Source organism: Lissotriton helveticus, chromosome 7, assembly GCF_964261635.1.
Source record: "Lissotriton helveticus chromosome 7, aLisHel1.1, whole genome shotgun sequence".
NCBI classification, from domain to species: domain Eukaryota; kingdom Metazoa; phylum Chordata; class Amphibia; order Caudata; family Salamandridae; genus Lissotriton; species Lissotriton helveticus.
In genome coordinates this window covers 529,140,597-529,168,570 of record NC_136068.1, presented here as the reverse complement: position 1 = coordinate 529,168,570, position 27,974 = coordinate 529,140,597, and positions in this window count along the sequence as shown.

The following is a 27,974-nucleotide window of genomic DNA, read 5'->3' as shown; positions in this document are numbered from 1 at the left end:
AAAAACCCTTGTAAATATGGATTACAATGGAATATTGTGTGAATTTTAAAGTTTGTATATTAACTCAAACAAGTCACTAGTTATGTAATCTGCACTGGGTATGTAATCTGCACTGGGCATTCCCTTACCGGTCACTGTCCCTCTATGACCACCCCTTCGACAAGCCCTGCCCCTAACTTTGGGCCTACGCTGAAAATACCTCAAACCCGATCATTCCACCCTTGAATGAGAGGCTTGTTGTCCTAAGGTGCCTATTCCTTTTTCGGATAATTCCCCACTCTAAGATGGCCACCGCTCCTACCTAACTGGGAGTCCCCTCTCTATGTCTCCAAACTTCACATAAGCTGCCCAGCCCACATCCCTACAGCCATCTTTGCCAGAACCCCATCCGTCGTGCCATTGAGCAGGACGCTATCAAGTAAGTAGCTCAAGCTTTCTGCTCGGTACTCTGGAACATTCCAGTGCCCAAAAAAATTCTTTATAGCTAATAATTCGTTTTCACTCCTTAGAACCCACTAAACGCCGGAGCATTGCGCTGCCGTGCACGTAGCCATTGGACTCCTGCATAAATCGTAAGTCCAGCCTGATTCACGGGTAAATTGCGGTTTCATTATAATACTTCTCCCACTAAAGTTACTCTCGGTTCTCCCCGCAGTTTTTTCATTTCCCCAACGCGGCGCCCCATCCTGAATATAACAAATTGTAAGTATACATCCCACTACTATGGGACTAGCGTGTTTTATCTCACGCAGCCCTCGGCATACCTAAACTTCTCTCCTATTCCGTCTCAACAGATTCAGAGAAGTTCACACTATACTTTATGCTCCTTTTGATCGGAAACGCGCGTGTCCCCACACGCAGGTATTTCTCGCCCAATTGTCCTGTGCACATGAATTCACTACAACGAATAGTTGTCACTGCGTCGAATAGTAATTAGTTTCCCACGCACTGGTTTTTCACCTCAAGTCAGCAATATTTTAATTCAATATCCGTTCCAAAAGCATGAATGACGATCTGCATGCAGAGAAACATGAGAAATGAACTTTTCACCGGACAGTGCTTTTAATCACCAAACTGAGAAATTTCAATCACAAATGTAAATACCCGCTTTTATTATATTTTTTTCTCTCACCACCGGTTCACCCCCTCACTGTTAAGTGCATCCATTCACAGAATGTGATTTAGTATCATGCCTAGCATACTTGTTTATTAACGCTAAACTGATTTATATTTCTCTCCCCTACTTTTTTCTCCAAGCCATTATGTAAATATGTCATAGAGGCTAAGAATGTGCTCTCAAGACAAACATGAAATGTTTATTTACCTTTTTGTCCTGATGATGATGCATGTACCCTAGATTGCATCGAAACGTCGTCGACCCTAAAAGCACCATATGTATGTTGCAAAGTCACATTATGCTTTACAATGGTTTGCTATAATGAATCTAAGTCTGTGAAAAACTGAATACTAGTACAGACCGCCCTGAACGCCTTTGCATAATTTGCTTTTTCCTGTTGTGTCTTGTTCGTTGTGGGTCACAGGCTGTGCCCACTTGTGTATAAATGTTTGCTATTTGATCTAATACTTGAAAATCTTAAAAATAAATTTCTGTCCGGCTGGACAAAGGACATATATACTATCTAGTGTATGTCTATTTTATGTTTGATCCTAAATTTACTAGGGTCCTCTGTTCTGTATAATAGACTACTGCCCAAGGACCCTAGTGCTATTCCTTTTGGGTTTCCCTTGTTTTGTTTAAAAGTATGTAGTGCAATCGCTGGATTGCAAGGGACTGGAATCCCTTCCCATTTCTCTCAAGTGGGTATCCCAACCTCCCCATCCCCCGCACTCTGTCCCTTCTCTCTATCACCCTCACTTCTCTTAGTTTTGCTAGGCATGTCCGACCCTCACCCCCCTCTGTATAACCTGGACTATATCAACAAAATTCTGGGAGGCCCGTCTCTCCTCTCCGATGCAGACAACACTCCTAATACACCAAGCACCACCGCTACAGCTGAATTAGAAAAAGCCAAGAAAAAAGAAGTCAGGCTCACATTAATGATAAAACTCTTGACAGACTACCTTAAAGCAAACGTAATCCCCCTTGGACTTCAAGTACGTAATATCCCCGGTGTCTTTACAGACAACCCGAAATATCTTGGAGGGTTTAGCTATATTAGCACTACATGCTCCCGGCACTGGATGGTGCTGGGGATTGACATCGCTACGGAGGAACTGAGTAAACTTGCCAATGAGATCAGTGATCTCGAAAAGCAAATAAAAGACGATAATACCACTACTGAGGCCAAGAAACTTCTAGACCAGATTCAGAAAACAATTGAAGATTTTCATAAATTTTAAATCAATAAAAAAAACATTAAAATAAAAAAAGATATAAAAAGTATCAGCCAAGAGAGGACATATCCATACCTCAATAAGGACTACTATACTAACCGTCCCTATAACGGCCCCCAAAATCAGAGACCTTGGGGCAGATTTAATAGAAGGCAGAACTTTGTGGGATTCTCGGACAGTTCAGCAGAATCCTCAGGCAACTCTGACCAAAGCGAAAGCCCTGGTCCCTCTAACAGTAATTTTTTAGGAAGGGGCCGAGGACAAACGAACCCCCCAGGAGGTGGCAGAGGGAAACAACCACAGCGATGGCCGAACCCCCCGGGAGAACGGTCCACCCGTCGCCAACATTATCGTTGGTAAATAGCAGTAATACATTATTTGACGATGCCCCGACCATGGAGGGAAACAATACACTCCTCCCCATTTTCAATTTGACTAAACACACACTATCAAGCAATGAAGTTTCATTGCTAAGCAAGGGACTTTCATTTGTCCCTACTGTACGCCCCAACTTTGTAGATGCTCAGACTGAATTACTAAGATTCTTCAGGAAAGTAAGGTTACAAGGTTTCTTCCTTTTGCATCCCAGCCAACAAAAATATAACAATACGCCTTTTAAACCTCCATCGAAATTCTCGCCAACAGGTAGCATGGTCCCACCTGAAATCTTAACTTTTGAGAAACTAGTTCTCAAGGACTTAACTACATTGGAGAATAAGAAATCATTCGTCCCCTATAATATCACCATCCAGGAGAAAGAGGCCCTTTCCACCTTGAAGAATAACCAGACATTAGTAATAAAACCAGCAGATAAGGGCGGGGGGATCGTTATTCAAGAAATCGATCAATATAAAAACGAAATCTTGCGACAACTTGGTAACCACGAGCATTATTGCAGATTACCGCGCAATCCCACTGCTGAAATACAAAAATTGATTTCTGAAATCACCACCGAAGCAGTGGAGGCAGGTTTCTTATCCAAAAAGGAATTCGAGTTCCTCAATACGAAGGCCCCAAGGACCCCGGGTATTTACTGTCTACCCAAGATCCACAAAAACTCAGAACAACCTCCCGGACGACCCATAGTATCTGGTTGCGGCTCCATTTTGGAGCCCCTCGGACACTACATTGATTATTTCATGAAGCCATTTGTCCCCGCAACTACATGCTACATCAATGATAAATTTCATTGAAGAATATCCGTTTGATCCCACATCCAGCACTATGTGCACGCTGGATGTGGAATCCCTTTACACGAATATACCACAATTTGAGTCTCTTCGTGTGATAGAGAAGACCCTTGACACACGCCCTCGGCCCCATAACGTCCCGTCCAACTTCATACTCCAACTTCTGGAAATTTGTCTAACGAAAAATGTCTTTCTATTCGATGGACAATTCTATGTCAAGTCCGTGGAACTTCCATGGGGGCTATTTTTGCCCCGAACCTGGCAATTCTTTACATGGATCACCTGGAAAACAGAAACATCTTGGATGCATCAAACCCTTTCCACAGTGGCATCGCCCTGTGGAAAAGGTACATTGATGACATCTTCATGTTATGGACTGACTCAGAGGCATTATTAAATCAGTTCCTCCATTGGCTAAATAATAATAGCGGGGCCTGAAATATACCATGTCCACCAGTAAAGAATCCTTACCCTTTCTTGATATAGAGATAAAGCACACTGAAGGCCGATTAACGACAAGTTTTCACCGCAAGCCCACAGAACGGAATACATTACTAAATTACCACAGTCATCACCCCCGTGCCCTCAGAGACTCTTTGCCCTACTCACAGTTCCTACGTATCCGTAGAAACTGCTATTTTAAACAAGATTACTTTGCAGAAGCAAAAACACTGAGTATGAAACTCAGACAAAGAGGGTACCCACGTAAATTAGTACGCCGCTCTTTAAAAAGGGCCTGGTACTGTCCCAGAGACACGTTGCTAGAACCCCGAATCAAGAATGACCAAGACAGAATCACTTGTGTGACCACATTCTCCCCTGCATCCAATGCGATCAAAAAAAGTGTCCTTAAACATTGGCCAGTGCTCAATGCGGGCTGCCTTAATCTGGAATGCCCCTTATTTGCCTTTAAAAGATCAAAAAATATAAAAGACCATTTAGTATGTGCCTCACTTCCACAATCTGATACCAGAACCACGCTCAATGATATATGGAACTTACCTGTCCTCAAAGGCCATGTGAAATGTGGACAATGTATTTATTGTGACTCAACTATTGAAGGAAAAACATTCACCTTTGGCAACACTAAATATGAGAGACATTTTTTCACTAATTGTAATTCTTCAAATGTAGTCTATGCAATTCTGTGCCCATGCTTGCAGATATACATAGGACAAACAAGCCAGAAGATAAAACTACGGATAGGACAACATAGAAGTAGGATCCGCTGTCAGACGGCCAATGCGCCCTTGGTGGAACACTTCATGGATAAAGGCCATACGGAAAACGATTTTACATGGACTGTGATCACACAGATCAAAGCCCCTCCTCGGGGAGCAGACATTGCCCAAATCATGAATAAGGAAGAGCTCCATTGGATTTTGAGAACGGACAGTATACGAACTGGCTTGAACAGAGTTGAGGACTGGACCTCACTATTGTGACCTCTTGTATTTAACCAATATGAGCCGACTCCAAAAAAAAACCCCTTGTAAATATGGATTACAATGGAATATTGTGTGAATTTTAAAGTTTGTATATTAACTCAAACAAGTCACTAGTTATGTAATCTGCACTGGGTATGTAATCTGCACTGGGCACTCCCTTACCGGTCACTGTCCCTCTATGACCACCCCTTCGACAAGCCCTGCCCCTAACTTTGGGCCTACGCTGAAAATACCTCAAACCCGATCATTCCACCCTTGAATGAGAGGCTTGTTGTCCTAAGGTGCCTATTCCTTTTTCGGATAATTCCCCACTCTAAGATGGCCACCGCTCCTACCTAACTGGGAGTCCCCTCTCTATGTCTCCAAACTTCACATACTCTGCCCAGCCCACATCCCTAAAGCCATCTTTGCCAGAACCCCATCCGTCGTGCCATTGAGCAGGACGCTATCAAGTAAGTAGCTCAAGCTTTCTGCTCGGTACTCTGGAACATTCCAGTGCCCGAAAAAATTCTTTATAGCTAATAATTCGTTTTCACTCCTTAGAACCCACTAAACGCCGGAGCATTGCGCTGCCGTGCACGTAGCCATTGGACTCCTGCATAAATCGTAAGTCCAGCCTGATTCACGGGTAAATTGCGGTTTCATTATAATACTTCTCCCACTAAAGTTACTCTCGGTTCTCCCCGCAGTTTTTTCATTTCCCCAACGCGGCGCCCCATCCTGAATATAACAAATTGTAAGTATACATCCCACTACTATGGGACTAGCGTGTTTTATCTCACGCAGCCCTCGGCATACCTAAACTTCTCTCCTATTCCGTCTCAACAGATTCAGAGAAGTTCACACTATACTTTATGCTCCTTTTGATCGGAAACGCGCGTGTCCCCACACGCAGGTATTTCTCGCCCAATTGTCCTGTGCACATGAATTCACTACAACGAATAGTTGTCACTGCGTCGAATAGTAATTAGTTTCCCACGCACTGGTTTTTCACCTCAAGTCAGCAATATTTTAATTCAATATCCGTTCCAAAAGCATGAATGACGATCTGCATGCAGAGAAACATGAGAAATGAACTTTTCACCGGACAGTGCTTTTAATCACCAAACTGAGAAATTTCAATCACAAATGTAAATACCCGCTTTTATTATATTTTTTTCTCTCACCACCGGTTCACCCCCTCACTGTTAAGTGCATCCATTCACAGAATGTGATTTAGTATCATGCCTAGCATACTTGTTTATTAACGCTAAACTGATTTATATTTCTCTCCCCTACTTTTTTCTTCCAGCCATTATGTAAATATGTCATAGAGGCTAAGAATGTGCTCTCAAGACAAACATGAAATGTTTATTTACCTTTTTGTCCTGATGATGATGCATGTACCCTAGATTGCATCGAAACGTCGTCGACCCTAAAAGCACCATATGTATGTTGCAAAGTCACATTATGCTTTACAATGGTTTGCTATAATGAATCTAAGTCTGTGAAAAACTGAATACTAGTACAGCCCGCCCTGAACGCCTTTGCATAATTTGCTTTTTCCTGTTGTGTCTTGTTCGTTGTGGGTCACAGGCTGTGCCCACTTGTGTATAAATGTTTGCTATTTGATCTAATACTTGAAATTCCAAAAATAAATTTCTGTCCGGCTGGACAAAGGACATATATACTATCTAGTGTATGTCTATTTTATGTTTGATCCTAAATTTACTAGGGTCCTCTGTTCTGTATAATAGACTACTGCCCAAGGACCCTAGTGCTATTCCTTTTGGGTTTCCCTTGTTTTGTTTAAAAAAAAAATCTGTGCCAGTAAGGCCAGCATAAGAAGGCATTGGGAAACTGCCATTGTAATCCCTCAGCTGGAAAGACCTGGCTGGGGGAATACTGAGGGCCTATTGAAAGGCGGACGGGCTCTCCAAGCCAATCAGAAGCCATTCGGAAGACCGATTTGGTTTCCCTTCCAACCGACCCCATCATAATGGGTCGGTTGGAAGTGAAACTGAATCGGTGCCTCAGATGCGGTTAGAATGGCTCCTATCGAAGGTTGGAGCCATTCCTAACAACTTTGAAATCGGCTCCAAAACATTATTTCAACACTATATATAATATTTATTAAAAAATATGTATGTTTTTGTGATATATTTAATTTTCCAAATATAAAATTAGGAAAACAACATTGTTTTTAACAAACATAATGGCAATGAATAATAGCTTAAATATGTTTTATACACAAAAATTATTTTGAAACATAAATGTAAATTATTTCACATATAAAAAACTATTTAAAAAAAAAGGTAATATTTAACCCGTTACGTTCTCTACTTTCCGGGTTCTGCGCACGACCGTTGGCCGACGCAGTTCCGCCCAATGTGTAGAACGCCCGCACCGCGGCAAAATGTCACCTGCGGTAAACGGGTTAATATACTAAATAGTAAACAATATTTTTTTAAATATTGTAAAATACATATTAAATAATGTTATTACAAAAATGAAAATCATCAAATATATATTCAAAATATATGCAAAAACGAATGTACCAAAATGTTTTTTTTTCTTTTAAATACATTAAAATTCCAAAACTTCCAAAGTATATTATGAAAATATGAAAAATATACTTCTATTACTGTGGCAGAATTTTATTTGGAAAACAATGTAAAAAATGTCAACATTGTTAAAAAAATTGTAAATGTATCAAAAATGATATTTGTAATATTGTAAATCTGTATTCAAAATACATGTTTAAGTGCAGTTAAGCCATTTTAGACCGTGGGCTGGGAGTTTGGCACTCGGAACTCCACAGCTCCATGATGGCTTTACCAAAGACTGTGAAATTTGGTTTCAAACTTCTGAGCCTGTTAAACCCACACTGATGCCAGTGTTGGGTTTATTTAAAATGCACTCAGAGTGCATCTTAGAGATGCTCCCTGAAAAATGACCCAACTCTATTGTCCTGGCTGAGTGGCTGCTAGCCAGCTGCCACTCCCAGACATGTTTCTGGACCCCTGGGTCGAGAGCCTCTGCCCTCGGTGTACTGAAAAAAAGTACATCCTAGATAGAGGTGCCTAGCCTCCACCCCCAGAATGCCCCAGAATACCCACCTTTACCAACTCCACCCCTCAGGTGAAAAAGGCAAGGTGAAGCACAACTCTCAGTCCCTGCCATCTTGAGGATTGAGGGACCCAGCAGCCAGAAAGAGTCATATCCCCCTCCCACTGAAGAGTGGCATAATAGGGGGTGTACCCACTCCAAGGAAGGGACCCATTGGTCACGACCGGTATCTACCTGAAACGCCTCTAAATTTAGTATTTAGGACCAACCCCAAACCTTGCCTCCTCAGACAAGAAAGAAGAAAAAGAAGAAGGACCGAAGAGCAGTGTGAGGGAAGAATAGGAGGATACCAACTGCCTGAGCCGGTATATAAACCATAGGATTATTGCTTCAGATTGAGTCGCCAAATTCAACCAGGAAAGACCCACGCGGGACCGCACAGTATTTTGAAGTAAGTGTAATAAGAATAGGAGACTGGAGGGCAGCCAGGTGATTTACAAAAGCTTAGATCCTTTCATCCTGATTTTTTAAGATGAAAAGGTGGGAAGGCTATGCTCTCCCAATATCTGAGACTTGGCAGGTTTGATAGACACGGAAACCAACTTTATTAGCTTAAACTAGAATATGCTAATGTATCCCAAACAAATTAAATTATATATACATATATATATAGTACTTTGTCGCAGTATAAATGTACCTGGAAACAAGGAAGGAACCCTGTTGTGCATTTTTATCTAATATCTTCACCACGGACAGATAATAGTCTAATAGTTTTATTATGTTGTGTCTTAAACAGAGAGTTCTACCCCTAAAAATGTGTGGGAGGACAATAATACACGACCTCCAATTCAACAGAAAGGACGTGTGAAACTGGTAGGAACCCAGCGTATTTAATAGCATTTAATCAGTGGTGCTCTTTTTCCAGGTAATTTAATTTGGAACTTTTGGCACGTTTAAATATAAGGAGCCATTGAATTTCGTACCATTGTATGTGATAGACCTGTTTTTAACTTTGTCTATGCAGGTGAATTTTTAACAAGTATTTACCTGAGATGGAAAACTTGCATAAACTAACCACATTATGAATGGTCTGGGCTTTAAAATATTTCAACCAGCCTATTGGCACCGTTAAGAAGCTACTAAACGGAAGGTGTCTCTCCCCTGATTGAAGGTGAGGTTATACGTGGCATTCATTTTAATGGTTAAAAGGGTGTGTATGAAAGGTTGAGAATGCAAGATGGTATAGTGCTGCGAGCCCGAAGTGAGTATGATATTAAGGTATGATACGATTATACCATAACAAACAGGGAATATTGTTGGTGGGACCCCAAGGGGAGCAAACCAACTGGATAGAAGTCAATACAAAGTCAGCTTTATTCGATTTCATGTCATAAAATCATAAAAGCACAATATAAAAACAGTAGTTTAAAAACAAATCCATTTCCCACATACAGCGGTATAATTAAAAAATACAATCCATTAAAAAAATCATAGAAACATATCAGAATTCCATATATTTACAAGAAGGTGTAAACAAAATACCAGACATTCCCAATAGTTTCACATAGAGTGCCTGAACCTTATGACAGCCTTTAGGAAGGAGGAGGTAGCTACGATGATGAATTCATTTTCAAACATTTGTATTCTTAAAAAGGCTATTCTGCATTGTTTTAAATTCTAACTCCTAAGGATGGGCAGTAAAAAATGTTTCCTCGGAACAAAATAATATTTACCAAATAAGGTGCAGTGCATTGTAGTCAGTTTAGAGGTGTCATCGCATGGGCAGATAGGATGATGTTCTGACCAATCGTTGACATCAGGAAAAGTGACCATCCTAAAGAAAGACCCGCTGCGAAAGCGGGCCAAAAGCATATGGAAATAGCTACTCTGTACCAATGTTAAGTAGGGTTGCATACCTGGGGAAGTGGAGATCAAGTGATTTGCCATAACCGATTTCATTTCTCTCTCAATAGACCAGCGTTTATCCTGGAGATGTTTAAGGCAGTGAGTCTTAAGGGATTTTCTAGAAACAGATTGCAAACTGCTGGGATTATAAAAATATTCTGGATGGCCTATATCGTGTGTCATGCTTTTTATATAAATAATCCAGGGCAGGCTTGCCACCTCATCCAGATTTAGGCAATCTTTAATTACATCCCTATTAAAACCCATCTCTAAAGACACCCATACCTTGTGCCATAGGAGAAGAGGAATATTCTTAGTGGTGTCTGAAATATGTACAAGGCCAAGTTCTCTATGACCACAATAAGTGGCAGTTGAACTTGGAACTGCCAGTAAATAACACAAAAAAGCGTTGTAGTTGTTCAACACATTCAATACCCCATATGCCAGCCCCATATGTCCCTGTCGAGTTGCATTTAGATTTATAAATTGACAGCAACTCAGGGACAGGTCTTCCCCCTAATTTTTTGGGAAAATTAGTAACCGCTCCTATGGCTCTCGAGAGAGTCAGCTTCCTGCTGTTTATGTCCGCTTTCCACGAGCCCTTGCTATCAAAAGTTATAGATAGGAGAAGCTATCCGTACTCAAGATTTTTTTATTATCAATGTAAATGCCGCATGTCTTCTTCGTTCTTGTTCCACAGCTCATGGTGAATGTTTTAGCGACATTTACCTTAAGGCCCCGCTCCGTCATGTAAGTAACAAAGTTTGAGACCGACCTTTGCAAGCCCAGCTGTGTCCGTGACATTATGACAGCGTCATCCGCGTATAATAATATGGGAACAGGGGCGTCCCTGATGATAGGATGATCGTGTGAATGTGCTCATGTACTGTCCTACGCTATTTATATAGAGTGAGAAGAGCAAGGGGGCAAGAATGCACCCCTGCCTTACCCCCCTTTTTATGAGGAACTTGGCTGAGAATTCTCACTGTTTCCCATACCATACCCTCGCGCCGGCCCCCCTATATCATTTCTTTATAAACAGCAACAGGGGTAGGTCCAGAGCTAGATCTTTAAGGGTTTCCCACTGCATGATGTGTTTGACACATCCACAAGAGCTCAGGTCCACAAAAGTGAGAAAAAGTTTCCCATTCTTAGCTTTTGTATATTTATCAATGACCAGGGACATATTTAATCCTTGTTCAATAGGGCCTAAACCGGGTCTAAAACCATATTGGAAAACTGATAAAACACCTGTCTCTTCGACCCAGGTTTCAAGTTTGTTTAAAATAACCCTCCCCGCTATTTTCATAAAGGCATCTAGTAAAGATATTGGGCGATAACATTTAGGTTTGTTTCTGTTCCCTTTCTTGAATATGGGTATCACTATGGCATCCGTCCAAGTTGGAGGAAACCCATGACGGATGCAACTAGTTAATACATTAGTTAAAAGCGGTGCCCATAGCCCTATATTAGATTTGTAAACATCCACCGGAATGCCGTATGGCCCTGGTGCTTTCCTTGAGGCACTATCATTAATTGCCTTAGATACTTCCTCAAAGGTAATCTGGATTTCTAGGGGAAATGGTCCTTGGTCAATAATATCATTTGTTCTCCATACAGCTGTCTCTATCACATTGGCATCTCTGGTCTCGTCTGAGTAGAGCTCTGACAAAAAGTCAACCCACGTGTCACCAGTAATGGCCATATCTATGATGTTTGTCTCTCTATTATAAAAAAAGGGGCTTTGATCGCTTTTCAGAAGCCAGTGTTATCTTTATTTACATAGGCCTCGTGTAGGGCATCCCACACCTCCCTTTTTAGAGTTGCCCTACGTGTTTTTTGGGGGAAAATTATACAATGATCTTGCCTGCCTTATTTTGTTCCTGCACCTCGGTTCAGCACGCAAGGCCTTTTTTAATTTAGATAAGGCCTTCGTTCATTTCTTGTCAAACCAGCCCTGTAATAGTTGCTGTCTTTGGCGGTTTTGCCCTGTTAATAGCTTCCTAGCCTCAGCAATGACTTTAAGAAAGGCAATGAATATGTCCTTATCCTCCCTATCTTGTGAGAGGCATGTCGCTACATCTTCTGAGCAATTATTAATTAAGCCTTTGAGAAATGCTCCGGGATCCACTTTTGCCCAATTTAATGTGTATCCATTTGTACTGGCAAGATAAATATCAGTTTTGTATGACGGATACCAATCAGGGTTTTTCTGCAGGCCACTTAAGGAGAGTTCTAGGCTAATAGGATAGTGATCACTCATTATAATATCAAGGGTCTTGCAAGAGGTTACACTCGGGGAGTATCTGTTAGAAATTAGGATGAAATCACTTGTTGAGTTAAATCCTCTTCCATTAAAAGTTGGTTTAAATGGGATAGAGGGAGAGCTCAGTTCATTAGCATAGCCTAGGTCAAATTGAAAAACTATATCATTCAATAGATCACCCAAGAGTGTATGTGAGAAGTGAGTGGGTATATTTTTCTTGTCATAACCCAACCCACAGATGCCTTGTTTGCTAAATTGGCTCAAGGTGCAGTTGAAATCTCCCACCCAGACAATAAGCATGTCTCCCATCGATTTTTCCTCAATTTCTTTTTATTGATGTGCCTAAATTAGTTAGGACATTCTTTTTCTGGGCTGTGGGGATATTATTGTATAAGTTTATCAGAGCTGCATCCCTATTCTCACCCACATTCATGGTCAGTATCTGGTAATGCTGACTGGATTCCCTAATGTGCACGTGACTGACCTCTTCCGAATTGGAAACAGGTATATAAACCTCCTTTATTATGACCATGATTGCTGATGCATGCCGGAGTTAGAATTTTTTGTAGCCAATTATATGCATCTCCTCTACTACCCAAGTTTCCTGGAGGCAGAATATGGCATGGTCATTAATATGAATTAACCACTGGGCGTCCTTCACTTTTGCAGCTAAACCAGCGATGTTCCATGTTAGAATTTTACATAATGTAGAAGATTTTGAAATAATCACCTCTCCTATATGTACCTCTTGAGTGGGAATTCCAGTATATTTAATTTGGTTATTTTTGCTTGGACTATTTGCAGAGACTAAGCTTCTGACCTCCCCCGCCCTGCTGGCATCTTCGGGCAGAGATTGCTCAAATATCTTCCTAGTTTGGGTATTGAGTTCTAGTCCCTTATTCTCTGCATGTCTCCCCTTTATCAAAGATGTGGCCGTTTTTACTTTTATTAGCCTCCCTCTCTGTGATCACGTTTGGTCAATCTATTTCATCCAGATCCGTAAGTGGTTCAAAACGATTATGCAATGAAATGTTTTCACCACCTGGAGGTCCCCTATGAAAATCCCTTGTAGATTTTCTGAAAAGAGGGCCTGCATTGGGATATTTCCCTTTGGGACGAATAGAACCAGTATTAGGTGGGTAAAAAGCTCCTAGCAGCAATACGTTGATTTCATCATAGCTAAAGGTAATATTTCCTAACCTGTTTAGGATTGTATTCACTAGTCTGGGGTCACTGAACGTCAGAACCACACAGTCACCCTGTAGCGTTTTTCTTTCTTTGCCCAAACCATGTAACCCGTCTTGCCATTTAAAAGTGTTTGCATAAAACCTCTGTAAGGCCACTATGCCTTCCCAACCAGTGAAGGGACTAATTACGGAATTCAACCCATGTTTCTAGATCAGGAGATTTCAATACTGGTACATTAGCCAAGATTACCACGTATGGTGTAGCATCCGGGGACAGTTCAAGGCAAGTATGTGTATATGTCTCCCGGGTTTTACTTAGATCCTTCCCATTTGATCCTAGCCTATTGTTGTGTCCATTCTTTTCCCCCACCAACCAATTAATCTCAGTAAAGGCGTGTTGGTCGGTCCTGCCTACATTAGGTTCGTATATCTGTGATCTAGGGGTAATATCCGTGGTCAATGGGTTTGGGGTAACTGTGTGGGTTGAGGTTTACAACCCACTCGTAGGAATGGTTTCCTTAGCATGAGCTTAATTGCCCTGTCTATTTATGCTGGTTTTTCCCAAAAAGTTTCCCTCTAGAATTACCACTCTCTCAGTTAGTTTCCCCAATGCACTCTCTACAAATCTATGCAGTTCCTCAATGCTTTTTGATAATTTATCCAAAGCTAAGGATTGACTCGCCAACTGTTAATGGATAGTAGGTTTTCTAGGGGCAAGGATTTTATTACGAGTGGATTGTAATAGTATTTTGCCCTGGCCCGCCCTTTTCTTGAATTGTGCACTCTTTGTACTCTTCACCGAGTCTTGTCCTTTAATATTCTGTATAAAAGGGCCCTCCGTGTTTCCTGGGTTTTTGCTACGCTTAAGAGGTGGTTGAATGTCTTCTGCCAACTCGCTCAGGTCACTCTGGACTGTAAGAGCCAAGGTATCCTGTATAGAGCCAGTTGTAGAATCTATCACAGAGTTGTTCTCTGTGTGAGATGGTGAATTGTTAGCAGTGAGTCCACCCACCTCCCTTACTGGGGCCCGCCTTCGCTTTGATAAAGACTCCTCAACTGTGCTTATTTGTTCTTCAATGGCCCCCATCGCCCCTGTGAGGTAGGAAAGTAAAGATGTCTGGCCCACTGCCTTTGCCTCTACTTTAGCGCTAATTGCTGCTTGGTTCATCTTCCTTTTAGGCATGATTCAATACTTGTCTATGACAGCACAGCTAAGTAAAAGAGATATTTTAGCAGAATGTTTCTGTACACAAGGGAACAGTGTAATGGGCTTACTTTTCTGTTACATTCGGTCCCTAGTCCACAGTACGGGGTCCACAGGCAGGAACACTTATGTCAGGTTAGGGGTGGTTAGCCTTGGTCCGGGCTTTCGTCCGGGCCCGCGCTGCGCTGCGGTAGCCGCCAGGCACAGGTGAGGGTAGCTGGTCACTGTAGTCCCGTGTCCCGGATGTAGAGAGCCACTCGGGCTCTCCCATACTTTGTAGCACTTACACGCACGCACGCACGCATACCCCGGGGCGGGCTCGCGCCGGGGTATAAATAAATAAAGCGGAAGACCGCTCTGGGTCTTTCCGGCTAACTGTTAACTGCGGTCAGCGTGCCTTCTTTAAGTAATACCCAGCCACGTGTTAGGCCCCGACCTAACACTCCACATTGGCGACGAGGCCGGCCTACCTGTGCGTGTGCCTGGCTGCCTCGGTCCGTGGCTCCGCAGTGATCCTGCCTCCTCCTGCGGTGCCCACCCGCGTGCTGTACTGCGCTGGTCCCGCTCTGAGACCCGCCCACGCGTCTCCCCGCCGGGAGCGCCTTCAGCTGGCGGGACTCGACTGGAGCCAGGAGCTGCCCTGCTGCCGCCGGAGGTGCGGGTGAGTCTGTCCCCCTCCCGCCCGCGCAGCCTCTCCACGTGCGCTCGCCCCACCACCAGCGCAGTCCCGGCAATAGCGAAGGAGCGCTCAAATCTGTCTAAAGAAATGGCGGCACGCCCGCTGCGCCGCTCGCACCACGTGGCCAGGATCGGCCCAACGCTTAAGGACACCTCCGAAGCCGTACCCTCGTGCAGCGCTACGCTCGTGCGTGCCGTCCATCAGCCCTGCCCCACGGAGCGCCTGCTGAGAGGAAGAAAATTGCTCTGAGGCTCGAGGTCTCCAGAGCCTGCGGCCTTAACGCGCTGGGGGTGAAAACAAAAACAAGCATAGGCAAAGGCAATTCGCCTATAAGACTTCCCCAAAGCATCGATCTGAGGACCAGCATAGGCTATTATATTTCGCCTACAGTATTCATCCAAGGCATCTCTCTGCGAACAAGCATAAGCAATATCAAGCCACCTACTGTGAAAACAAGCATAGGCAACGGCAACTCGCCTGACGGTACCCATCCTACACACCTTTTCACTCCTGGTGTCTGCCACGTGTTTCCGGTCCTCCGGATCGCGATCCGTCCGCAGTCTACGCCCCGGAGGGGTCATAGGGGACAGAGGGAACACCCCACACGCCACCAAACATCGGTCAGCGCACAGTCCTGGACTGACTCCTCTGGTGCACAAGCATCAACCAACCTGCAGTTGAAAGCCTCCTCGCTGAGCCATGTCAGTGGTAGCGGCAGGAGCTAATCAAGATGGGGCGGGTCAAACCCCACCCGCAGCGGCCGCACAGGCGCCAGCGGCACAGGCGTTGCCTCCACCGGGACCCAACCAAGCGGGTGCCAACGTGCCGATGCCTCCCACCCACCTGCACTCAGGCGCAGCACCAATTCCCCCGTTCAGCGAGGCGGCGGACCCTGCGACGGCGGCGCCGAAATGGAAGGCGTGGGTTGGGAGGTTAAACCTCTACTTCAAGGGCACCAGGGAGACGGACGGAACAGTGAAAAGGTCACTCCTCATTCTATACGGCGGACCGGAAATATATGATCTATTCGAGACGCTGCCCAACACCGGACAGGACCACAACTATGATGCCGCAGTCGCAGCCCTAAACACACACTTTGATCCACAACTCAATACCGACTTTGAGAAGTTTAAGTTCAAAAGAGCATGGCAAACGGAGTCTGAATCGGTAGACATGTACTACGCCCGGCTACGCCGGCTCGCCAGCACCTGCCCGTTCACCAACCCACGGGAGGAGATACGTGACCAGATCATATTGGGCTGCAGGTCGAAGCTACTCAGGAAGCTCATACTCCGCCAACCGGGTATATCGCTGGATGAGATACTAGTCCTGGCCAGATCGCATGAACTGTCCGACGCGAGGGCGGAAGAAATGGAAGCTGCGCTACGCACTCCGATCATCTCGCCGACAGCCTCCAGAATGACACCCATCAAGGAGGAAAGGGTCGACGCAATCCAGAGACGACCCGTGGCTACCCGATCAAGAAACACACCACCTCGGGGCAACGCATGTGGTTACTGCGGTGAAGACCATTCGGCAACCGTGACGTGTAGTGCAAAAGGAAAGACGTGTCTCAAATGCGGGCGGCTCAACCAATTCGCCGCAGTATGCCGCGGAGGAAAATACAAACCAGCTGGACAGAGACCCAGGACGCTGACACAACGGGTCAGACAGCTGTCGATAGACCAAGAATCGCCCCCACCAGATCACCAAGCCCAAGACAGAAGACCGCGGTATGAAGACGAAGAAGACGATGAGGTTTATGTCATCTCCTATGTTAGCAGGGCCTCCACCAAAAGAAGACCTCCGCCCGTGTGCTCAATAGCGATCGAGGGCACGAAAATGACGGCCCTCATCGACACAGGGGCGTCAGTGAACGTCATGGACTCCGACCAGTATGAGAAGATGTCCCCCAAACCTCTGCTTGCACCTTCCACCGCAAGGATCTACACATACGGTGGCACGGAGCAGCTACCATTAAGAGGAGTCATTCAAACGACGGTCGTAAACGGCGACTTCTCCACAGAAACGCGCTGCCACATCACAGAAGGGAAGAAAGGCACCCTCCTGAGCTGCCACACCGTGGAAGACCTCGGTCTCGTGTTCTTTGCCAACCAGGTGCACCAAGCGCATGCGGACGTCCTGTTGAGAGACTTCTCCGAGGTGTTCCAAGGCCTTGGAAAACTGAAGGGACGAAAGTTCAAGTTGCATATCGACGAGTCTGTACGACCAGTAGCCCTCAGACACCGGCGGGTGCCATTCAACTTAAGACCGCAAGTGGAAGAAGAACTCCGGAAACTGGAGGACCTAGGCGTAATAGAGAAGGTATCAGGCCCGACACCCTGGGTTTCCCCATTGGTAGTGGCACCCAAGCCGAAACAACCTGGAGCGATCAGACTGTGCGTGGACATGAGATTGCCGAATGTAGCCGTCAAACGAGAGAGGCACATCACCCCCACCATGGATGATATAGTAGCCGACCTCAACGGAGCAAAGTGGTTTTCGAAACTGGACCTCAACTCGGGGTACCACCAGCTTAAGTTAGACCCAGCCAGCAGATACATAACCACCTTCTCCACCCATGTGGGACTAAGGCGCTACAAACGACTAAGCTTTGGTGTCTCTTCCACCGCAGAGGTGTTTCAGAACGCCATTCGGGAAGTGCTCTCCGGGCTGAGCGGGGTGATTAACCTTAGCGACGACATCCTGGTATACTCGTCAACCTTGGAAGAACACCATGAACATCTGCGAGCAACCCACCGAAGGCTAGCAGACAGCGGTCTGACCCTTCACAGGTCGAAATGCTCGTTCTATCAGGAATCGATAGACTTCTTTGGCTACACGTTCACGAGGGAAGGACTGAAAGTTGACCCAAAAAGGCGGAGGCGATCAAGGCAGCAAGCACTCCCAGGAACCCCACCGAAGTGCGCAGTTTCCTGGGCATGGCCACCTATTGTGGCCGGTTCATCCCTAACCTGACCGATCTTGCGGCGCCCCTCAGAGCCCTCACCCGCGCAGACCGCCAGTGGGAGTGGACCGTGGCAGCCCATAATGCTTTCCAGAGCATCAAGACCAATCTCCTGGACACGACCGTGATGGCCTATTTTCAGCCCAGACGCAAGACGGAACTGATCTTCGACGCCAGCCCAGTGGGCCTTGGGGCGTTGCTCCTGCAGGAACATGGACCCGAAGTGTGGAAGCCAGTTGCGTATGCCAGCAAAGCGCTGTCGGATACCGAGACCAGGTATGCCCAGATCGAAAGAGAGGCCCTAGCGATCAAATGGGCGTGCCAGCATTTTCACTTATATCTGTGTGGGCAAGAATTCACCGTAGTTACTGATCACAAACCCCTGCTGCTACTGTTCACTGGATCTTCCCGGCTAGCACCACCTCGGATTGAGCGATGGACGGTCCAGCTGCAAGGCTACAACTTTAAAATAGTGTTCCGGCCTGGGGCCCATAATCCAGCTGACTATCTCTCCCGATACCCTGATGCCATCAGCCAACACCCACCGCGAGATGAAGGCCTGGAAGCGGATGCTTTTGTCCACATGATCTCGACTGCAGCGTGCCCGGAACACATGACATTGAAAGAAGTTGGTGAAGCTACTGCTCGAGATGAGACACTAACGAGAGTCCGTCATGCCTTGGAAGGAAACAAGTGGGCCCACTTCCTAGACGGAGCGCCGAATCTTCGGCTGGAAGTCAGCCATGCCCGCCAGCAGTTGTGGCAGATCCGGAGCGAACTGAGCATAGGAGACGAAGGGGTCATCCTCCGAGGACATCTTCTTGTCATACCCGAAAGCCTCCAACAGAAGGCCCTGGTGTTGGCACACGTAGGACACCAGGGCATGGCCAAAACTAAGGCCCGTCTCAGGGGCAAAGTTTGGTTCCCCACCATGGACAGCCAAGTCGACGCAATGGTGCGGTCCTGCCATGCTTGCACTATCACAGGCCTGGACCCTGCTCCCGCACCTGTGATTACCGAAGATGCTTCACAGACGCCATGGACACATCTCAGCATAGACTTTGGGAGCTTCCCAGATGGCCGACACACCTTAGTTTTGGTTGACTCCTTCTCCAAATTCCCGGTAGTTGAGATCATACCCTCAACTGCGTTTCCGCAAGTGAAGAAAGCGCTGAACCGCGTGTTTGCCACCCTAGGGCTCCCCGAGGAAATCAAATCTGACAACGGCCCCCCATTTCAAGGAAGAGACTTTCAGAGCTATCTAGAGAGCCTTCGGATCAAACACAGGAAGATCACACCCCTGTGGCCCCAGGCCAACGGGGAAGTTGAGAGACTGATGAGAACGCTCAACAGAGCCCTGAGAATTGCGGTGGACAATGGTGACGATCCGGAACTAGCTCTTGATCAATTCCTGGGAGCCTATCGGCAGACACCCCATAGCTCCAAAAAGTGCGCTCCTGCCCACGTGCTGTTTAAGAGGGCACCCCGTAACAGCATTCCAACCGACAGCACCTGGACACCTGGGAACAGGGATGGTGAAGCCATTCAAGCCAGGAGACAACTCACCAACCAGAAAGCAAGCAAGTCTTGTCACGCCAAAGAGCCTACGCTGAAGGAAGGGGATACCGTAGTGGTGCGAGATCGCCACCCGGGGTGGAAGTATCGGACACCCTACGAGCCCGAGACATGGGTAATTGAGAAGGTCCAGGGAACTATGATCACCACCAGGAGAAATGGACAGTCAGTGACCCGCAATGTGTCGTGCTTTAAGAAGGCCCTGGAACCAGCGGGAAGGCATCAAGAGGTGGAATGCCCTGAGACAGGAAATGATGGCATTTGGGACTTGGAAGGCACGATGCTAAGATCGCCAAGAGACAGGCCCAGGGGAGAAAGCCCGTCACCTCCAGCGACGCCTCAAAACATCGCGGCTAATGGTCATCGCCAAGGGGATACCCTCGGTGGAGAAAATGCAGTGGCGACCACAGTCAGGGTCGCAACATCCCCCTGGGCCCGCAGTCAACAATACAGTCTGCGTTGGAACCCGAGGCCTAGCCAGAGGCTGAGAGACTTTGTCTGGACCTCTCCGTGAGCAAAGAAAACTCTCGAGCCTGCTGCAAGAACTGATCTAAATCAAAGGAGGGATGTAGAGAGCCACTCGGGCTCTCCCATACTTTGTAGCACTTACACGCACGCACGCATACCCCGGGGCGGGCTCGCGCCGGGGTATAAATAAATAAAGCGGAAGACCGCTCGGGGTCTTTCCGGCTAACTGTTAACTGTGGTCAGCGTGCCTTCTTTAAGTAATCCCCAGCCACGTGTTAGGCCCCGACCTAACACTCCACACCGTACAGCAGGAGTAGCTGAGAATCCGCCACCTCACGGGTCTCGCTGTCTCTAGACAGGCAGGGTTGTTCAGTCCTCGATCCTGTGATAGAGAGCAGGGCTTCCTCGCCGATCAGTCGGCCGGGGGCGTCAGTCCCTGCTTTGGTCTCCGTTGTAGTGCGGGCCCTCTGGACTTTACAGGGTGAGAAAAGGGGGGAGGGAGGCGACCCGGATGCTGATCACTTGTTTCTTTTGCTGCAGGCCTAGCACCTCCGCCGCTCGGGTCTCCCTGTTCTACTTCAGACTGCCTCCAGTGGCCTCTCGGCTCGCTTCTCGCAGGCCGCCCATATCAAAATAATGAGTGTAGCTGGTTCCATTCGGCTCTCGTCAGCAGCGTTCCTCCCAGCTCTGCGGCAGCCTTCCTACAGCATCCGCTCTGGATCTCCATCTGCCTTGGCATTTATGAGTGGATTTGACCTTTGGGGAATCATATTGTTGTTTAAACATTAATTTTACCAGTTGTTTTTAAACAGGGAATTTAACTAATAACTGCCAATTAATTGTCTTATTGGTGTAGGGCACCATTATGTTCCATTTTTTCAATACTGTGTCCGATATAGATGATAAGTGGATATATATGTATTCCTTTTTTTAGTTGAAGTTGTGCTTATTTATTTAAATTCAGCCAGACATTCTCAGGACCAATATATGCTATTAAAGCAATTGTTTGATAGTGTTATAACCATTAGGGTTGGATTGAGTCTTTGTCTTTTGGTTTATAGATCATGAATAATGTTTTACAGCTACATTGTATTTTGTTTTCATAGGTGACCCTACAAATCATTTTAATTCATTGTAGAGAGTATACAATACTGTCTTGATAAAGATTGAAATACTATTTTGACCATCGAAACGCGTTGACGCCTCAACATAAATATGCAATCCGTCAGCAAAAAAGCATGGTTTAGAGTGCCTATTATTGAATTACTGATTCCGTGCCTCATATATTGTCATATGACGGATGTGTATGATCTGAAGACATAGGGGCCCATTAGGATGGCGGGCGGATTGCCCCCGCCAGGCTGGCGGTAGCCACCGCCGGCCTGGTGTGGGCAATCTGCCCGCCATCCTCACTGAAATGACCCCCCGCCACATTAGGATGGCTGGGGGGGTCCACGGCGGACAGAAAGACTGTCCGCCGCTTTTCCGCCCCGGTCACCTTGCTACCAGGGCGGAAAAGGTTTAATATGGTGGCGGTGTCAGTTTGACCCTGCTAAGACTATGTCTCTTGTGAGCACCGGCATTGCTCAATAATCAGACTCTGTCTGAATTCACAAGTCTGCACCACTCTGCCCCCGTCGCCCACGGCCTGGGTTCTAGTAGCCCAACACCACGAGGAAGTCCTCCGGCAAACCTAACCTGGGATTTTGTGATCCCTGACCTACCTCAAGCCTCTCTACAATGCCTACAGCCTCTATCAGGAGGATCCCCTTGACTGCGACCGGAGCTGTTAATGAAACCCGATGCCTAAAGACACCTCTGCACCTGACATTCCACAGCCTTGGTTGACCCAACCGGTGGTGTCCATGCAACCCCCTGCATACCATCTTACCTCGTCAACTGGTGGTCGCCTCCAGGAAGACTACCTGCCTGGACCTGCAGTCTTTATTCTGACCAGAGATCTCCCATTGAAAAAACAGGGCACCCAATGACAAATCAGCACCCTGCACCTGGCAGCCCCAGTGCCGTTGTGGGGGCACTTTGTGTGCTAAGTTAGATTACCCTTTGCCCTGAGCTTAACTCTCGGAGCTTTTCTCCCTCAATCCTGTGGCTTGCCCGAGAGCAGCCACCAACCGATGGACCGCCTATCCCGATAGGCTAACATTGGGCCTCAGCATTCTACACCTGGCTGCCCTAGTGCTGCTGAGGGTGCTCTTTGAGTGCATCCTTGACCCTGAGGGAAACCTTGTTCTAACCCCAAGAAAGTCAACCCTAAAGACGGATTGATTTCCTGGAAACTGATCATCTCATTTTTCTACATAGATTACCTTTGTATAGGAAATGTCCAAGTGTGATATCTAGACATACCACACTGAGTAAAAAAAGAAATCTAAAAAGTACTCTCTAGAGTAATCTGAAAAGAAATCACAGAGTAATTGTAAATATCTATTGTCTCTAAAAATATTACAAACCTGTACCAAAGTCAATTTCATCCAGCTTGCATGTTCTGATCAACTTGTTTTGAAGAGTACAATTTTACTTACATGTACCAAGTACTGCATGGTGTAAAAAATAAAATGCAACTTAAGAAATACTTTTTATATAAACAATTGGTCTGAGGTCAGTCTTTGAGTGTGTGTCATCATTTCTTGTCTGAGTGTGTACAATAAATGCTTAACAGTACCTCTGATAAAGCCTTACTGCTCGCCCACACTACCACTAATAGAGATTATGGTATTATCTACTTTTAACCCCGTAAGATTTTGGGGATCCACGGGATTCTGTGCACACTATACCTTACTTTGGTATAGTATATACAGAGCCAGCTTCCTACAGGTGGGACCACTAAAGGTACCCCGGGTTTGAAGATTCCTCTTGAGGGAACTGAGACAATAGCCAAATATAGCAAAAGTGTGTGTGTGTTTTCTTTAAATAAAAAAACGTTACACTAAGAAAGCGTGTTTTTTTCTTGTAAAAATTGCATCAATATAAATTTTACTTTGTTTAGATTGCCATCTTCCCAGCTTTCTAGTGACTTGAAGCTACTTAACATTTGTGGTGGAATCAGAATAAGAAACGCATGAGTGAATCAAGAAAGAAATATTTTCTAAACAATAGACAAAACTTAAAATTCAGCAAGGGGTCACTTGTGAAAATTGCTCATGTTTTTCCTCAAACAAACTAAGGGCCTGATCATGCTGTTGTGCCGGCTCTCTGCTGACACAGCTGTGCCAAAGCCACGCAAGGACTGCCCTGCTTATTACGAGTTGAACACATGTAAGCTGGACGGTCTTTGCCTTTCCCATGGTGGTGCCTGGAAAACAGGCACTGCAATGGGATCGGCAAAAAAGTTCGAGCATGGCATGGGAGGTGACCTCCATGCCGTGCTGGACCTGTGAGGGATTACTGACAGGTGGGCACATATGATGCCTCCCTGAATATATCCCAATGGTGGGGGAGGAATGGGGACCCTTTAGGGCCCTTTTTGTTTATCCACCACCAGCCTTTTCATGGCGGGGCTCCCACCATTGAAAGGCTGGCAGTGGCGGAGCTCGTAATATGCTGAGTGCGACTGCGCCAGGCCTGCCCAGCATGTTACAATGTGTCGCAGCTCTGCCACCACCACCATGGAAAAACAATTCCCTAGTGCAGCCAGTGTCCCTCAGCTGCAGAAAATGTTGACGTCGTAATGCGGCAGACAGACCACCACCACTGCGAGTCTGGCGGTCTTATGACCGCTCCAGACTCGTAATCAGCCCCAAATTGTTTAAATCGAAAGGTAATGAAAATATATGGTCACAAATAGAAATAGGTAGCAGCACTTTCTTCTATAATTTTTTTCTCTATTGTTGATTTACAAAAGTAATATACTGTTACATCTAGCAGACCCTTCTGGTCACAGAGATACGTAGTATTTGTTAAAGATACGCAAAGGCTAGAGCCAACAACTGCGCTGCAGCTTCTAATGATTTTTCATTGTGTGCCGACTAGGCAGTTCATAGGGTAAGATCCAATGAGTGTAAAGTGGGTATAGAAAACCTTTGCACTTTTTAAATATGCCCAAGATATTGAATTCATTAATTGTGGATATTTTAATTACTAGAACATTGGGGTTACCCATACTATCATGTGATTCAGAGGACATTTTGCATTTGGAAGACAAAAATAGGAGGTGTGAGAAAGTGGATTGTGAATTGGAGTGGAAGGCAGTCCAGTGCAAGTAATAATGCCACTTATCTTGTTAGGTCCATTAAAGGTTGCAGAAAAACAAACCTGGGCTCAACCCTGGTAGGTATGGCACAGTGCAGCTAGGCTTAAGTGAATATGTAAAACATTTAGAAGTACCAAAAACAGCTAAAACATCAAAAACACAATCAATAAACATCCCACTCCAATTTCTAAATTTAGAAAATAATGGAATGTACAAAATGAGTGTAAAACAATAAACATTCAATTAAAGGAAATGTGGATATATATGTTTACATTTTAAAGTGTAAATGGAGCCAAAATGCATTTAGGTCTAACCACAGGCCTTTGGCTTGTATGCTGACCTCGAAGGATCAGGCACACTGACAAAATTTCGACCTCCAAAATATTCCCATACAAAAATATCATGATGCCAAAAATATCGTCATGCTATACTTATCATGTAAAATATTAGAAATAAATATTAATGTAGCTAATATCATTGTATAAAATATCCTTTTTTAAATATATATACATTTAAATAGTGAACTTTAAATATATTAAACAATAACATTATTGTAATAAAAAATATATGTAATGTTTTCAAAAAAAGAAGTAACAATTATAATTATTTTCAAAAAGTAAAACACACATATATAAGAATATATGAGTCCACATAGAAGGTGGTGGGTACGCCGACGAAGCCCATTGGCCAATAATGTCCAACAAAGTAAATCCCACCAGAGGAGTACACGCACTCTCAGGACAAATCCACATGACAAAGGAATGATGCTCAGAAAGTTTTACTGGCTTCCACGCAACATGTTTCAGCTGACCTGATATGACTTCCAGAACCCCCTTCAAACCACGCTCCACTTTTTACCCTTTGACGGCACATGACAACATTGACACCTTTTATGAGATCGTCACCAAACAATCTTGTTAAATTCAGAACCAAGAGATGGTTTAGGAATCAAGATATACAAAATTTCGCACTCTTACAGAGGCAAGCTATCAAAACACTGTCCGAGGACAGAGATATTGTGATAAGTCCAGCTGACAAGGGTAGAAATCCAGTGGCGTTAGACAATGAGATGTACATCAATGAAGCATACAACCAACTTAAGAACAAACGGTTTTACATTGAGGCTACAAGACAAATTTACTCTGACAGTGTGGAAAATATCTGGGAAAAAATTGGGAATTGTAGAGATAAAGGACTAATGGAGTGGGAGGAGTACTGATTCTTGAAGAAAGATTATCCCATTCTACCAGTCCTGTACTTCCTCCCTAAGACACACAAGAATCCCTCAATCCCCCCAGGAAGACCATTGTTTCCTCGAGAGGTAGTGCTACGGAGAATATCTCCAAATACGTAGACTACTTCTTGAGAGACCCGGTTAAGAATCTCAAATCCCACATTAGAGACACTAAATATTTCCTAGGAAAGTAAGAACGTGTTACCTAGGAAGATGATTTTTTGCTTATGACCCTGTACGTGAGCTCATTGTACACGATCATTGAACACGAACAGGGAATAGCAGCATGTAAATATTTCTTATGGACTAGGGATATAAGATACAAGGCCCACACAGAGATGATCCATGAGATGATCAACTTTTGTTTAACGAACAACATATTTATCTTTAATGACACTCTCTATAGACAGGTCCTCGGTACTGCGATGGGGGCCTGTTTTGCCCCAAGTTTTGCTAACTTGTTCTTGGGTGAATGGGAAGAAGAAATTTGGAAAGACAAATCGAACTTTCCAGAGATGGAGCAGGTCGTCATGGGGCTATGTTACATTGATGACTTGTTCATTGTCTGGAGAGGGTCACATTAGGCAGCCAATAATTTTGTTGACAAACTCAATGTGAACACTAAAAACATCACACTTAGGGGCCGATTACAATGGGGGGTGGATCGCCACCTCTGGGCCAGCGGTGAGGGCCACTAGCCCGGCAGTGGAGATCCGCCCACCATCAACCTGAGAATTCCCACCACCAAATTAGGATGGCGGTGGGAATGTGAAATTTACCGCGGCGGACGGAAAAACCATCGTCCGTGGTCCCGCAAGGCGGTCCTTTTCAGCCCGTCTTACGGGACCCGGTACAATAGGGGCATTTTTGCGGTGGCGTGCAGGCACTGCCATGGGCATTACGATGCCTGTCTTTTTTGGTGCAAAAAGACAGGCAGAGAATGCCTTTGGGGGCCCGTTGCGGGCCCTGGAGTGAGGTGGGGGGTTGGGGGCTGCACGTGGGGGGTACCCCCTGCATTTGCATGTACAAGGTGGTAATCACCGCACGGTGCCTGTCACGTTGTACATTCAAATGCACAACATGTAGTTTTACATTGCGGCGGGTGCTGCTTGCAGCACAGCCGGCCACAATGTAAACATATGGGATGCGCCCGCCAGTGTTGCGGGCGCATCGAAATTTGTATAGTGGGACTGCCGCACCAATTGCGGGCAGTCCCTTTTGCCATTGCGATGGCGGGCGGACTTTGTCTGCCCGCCATCGTAATCGACCCCTTATATACAAAATCAGTGGGATAACAGATGAGTTCATTGATACTAAATTTGAGATTGTGAATGGGCATATACAAACTAAACTATTCCGCAAAGAAACAGCAGGGAATAGCCTCCGGCATGCCCTCAGTAGTCAGCCTGATACCCTTAAAAGGAGTATACCTCATCAGGAACTACTGAGGGCAAAAAGGTACTGCACTGAGTCAGGTTTCGAAGCTGAGATGCCGATCATGATGTCCAGATTTAGAGAGATAGGCTATCCTCAAAGAATATTGAATCAAGCAATCAAAAAGGTCAAGGAGAAAGAGAGAAAGGACCTTCTGTTTGCCCCTACAGTAGAAGACAAAGGGGGAATAGAAAGTGGGAATCATATCATTCTCACATACACTGAGAGATCTCAAGATGTCAGATGTATCATTAGCAAGAACTGGGCTATAATGACTATTGACCCCGTAATAGGCCATCTCATGCAAGAAAGATAACTCATTACCTACCGTAAAGGTCGTAGTTTGAGGGACAACTTAGTCCATAGTGTTATCTCTAGCAAAACCAAAGACAAAGATCATGGGCTAAAAGGCCTCTTCCCCTGTGGCCATTGTAAAGCCTGCAAAAACAGCACTATGAAAAAATATCTTAAGTTGTATAATGGTACAGAAAGACCCATAGCTCAATTTCTGACATGTAGTACACCATTCGTTGTTTATATACTTGAATGTCCATGTAAACTCAAGTATGTGGGCAGTACAACCCAGATTGTGAAAAAACTAGTTCTAGAGCACATGCGGGCTATAACTAACAAGGACCACCAATATCCTGTGGTATACAACCTTTACCACGCTTTTCTTACCACGCAATACCATTACAACGCTGGCATTACAACGTAAACCATTACAACGCATTGCGCTGGGGGGCGCTCTAGGATAGGGAATACGTTTAATTTTCTATCCAACACCTTCCCTAGTGTCCACG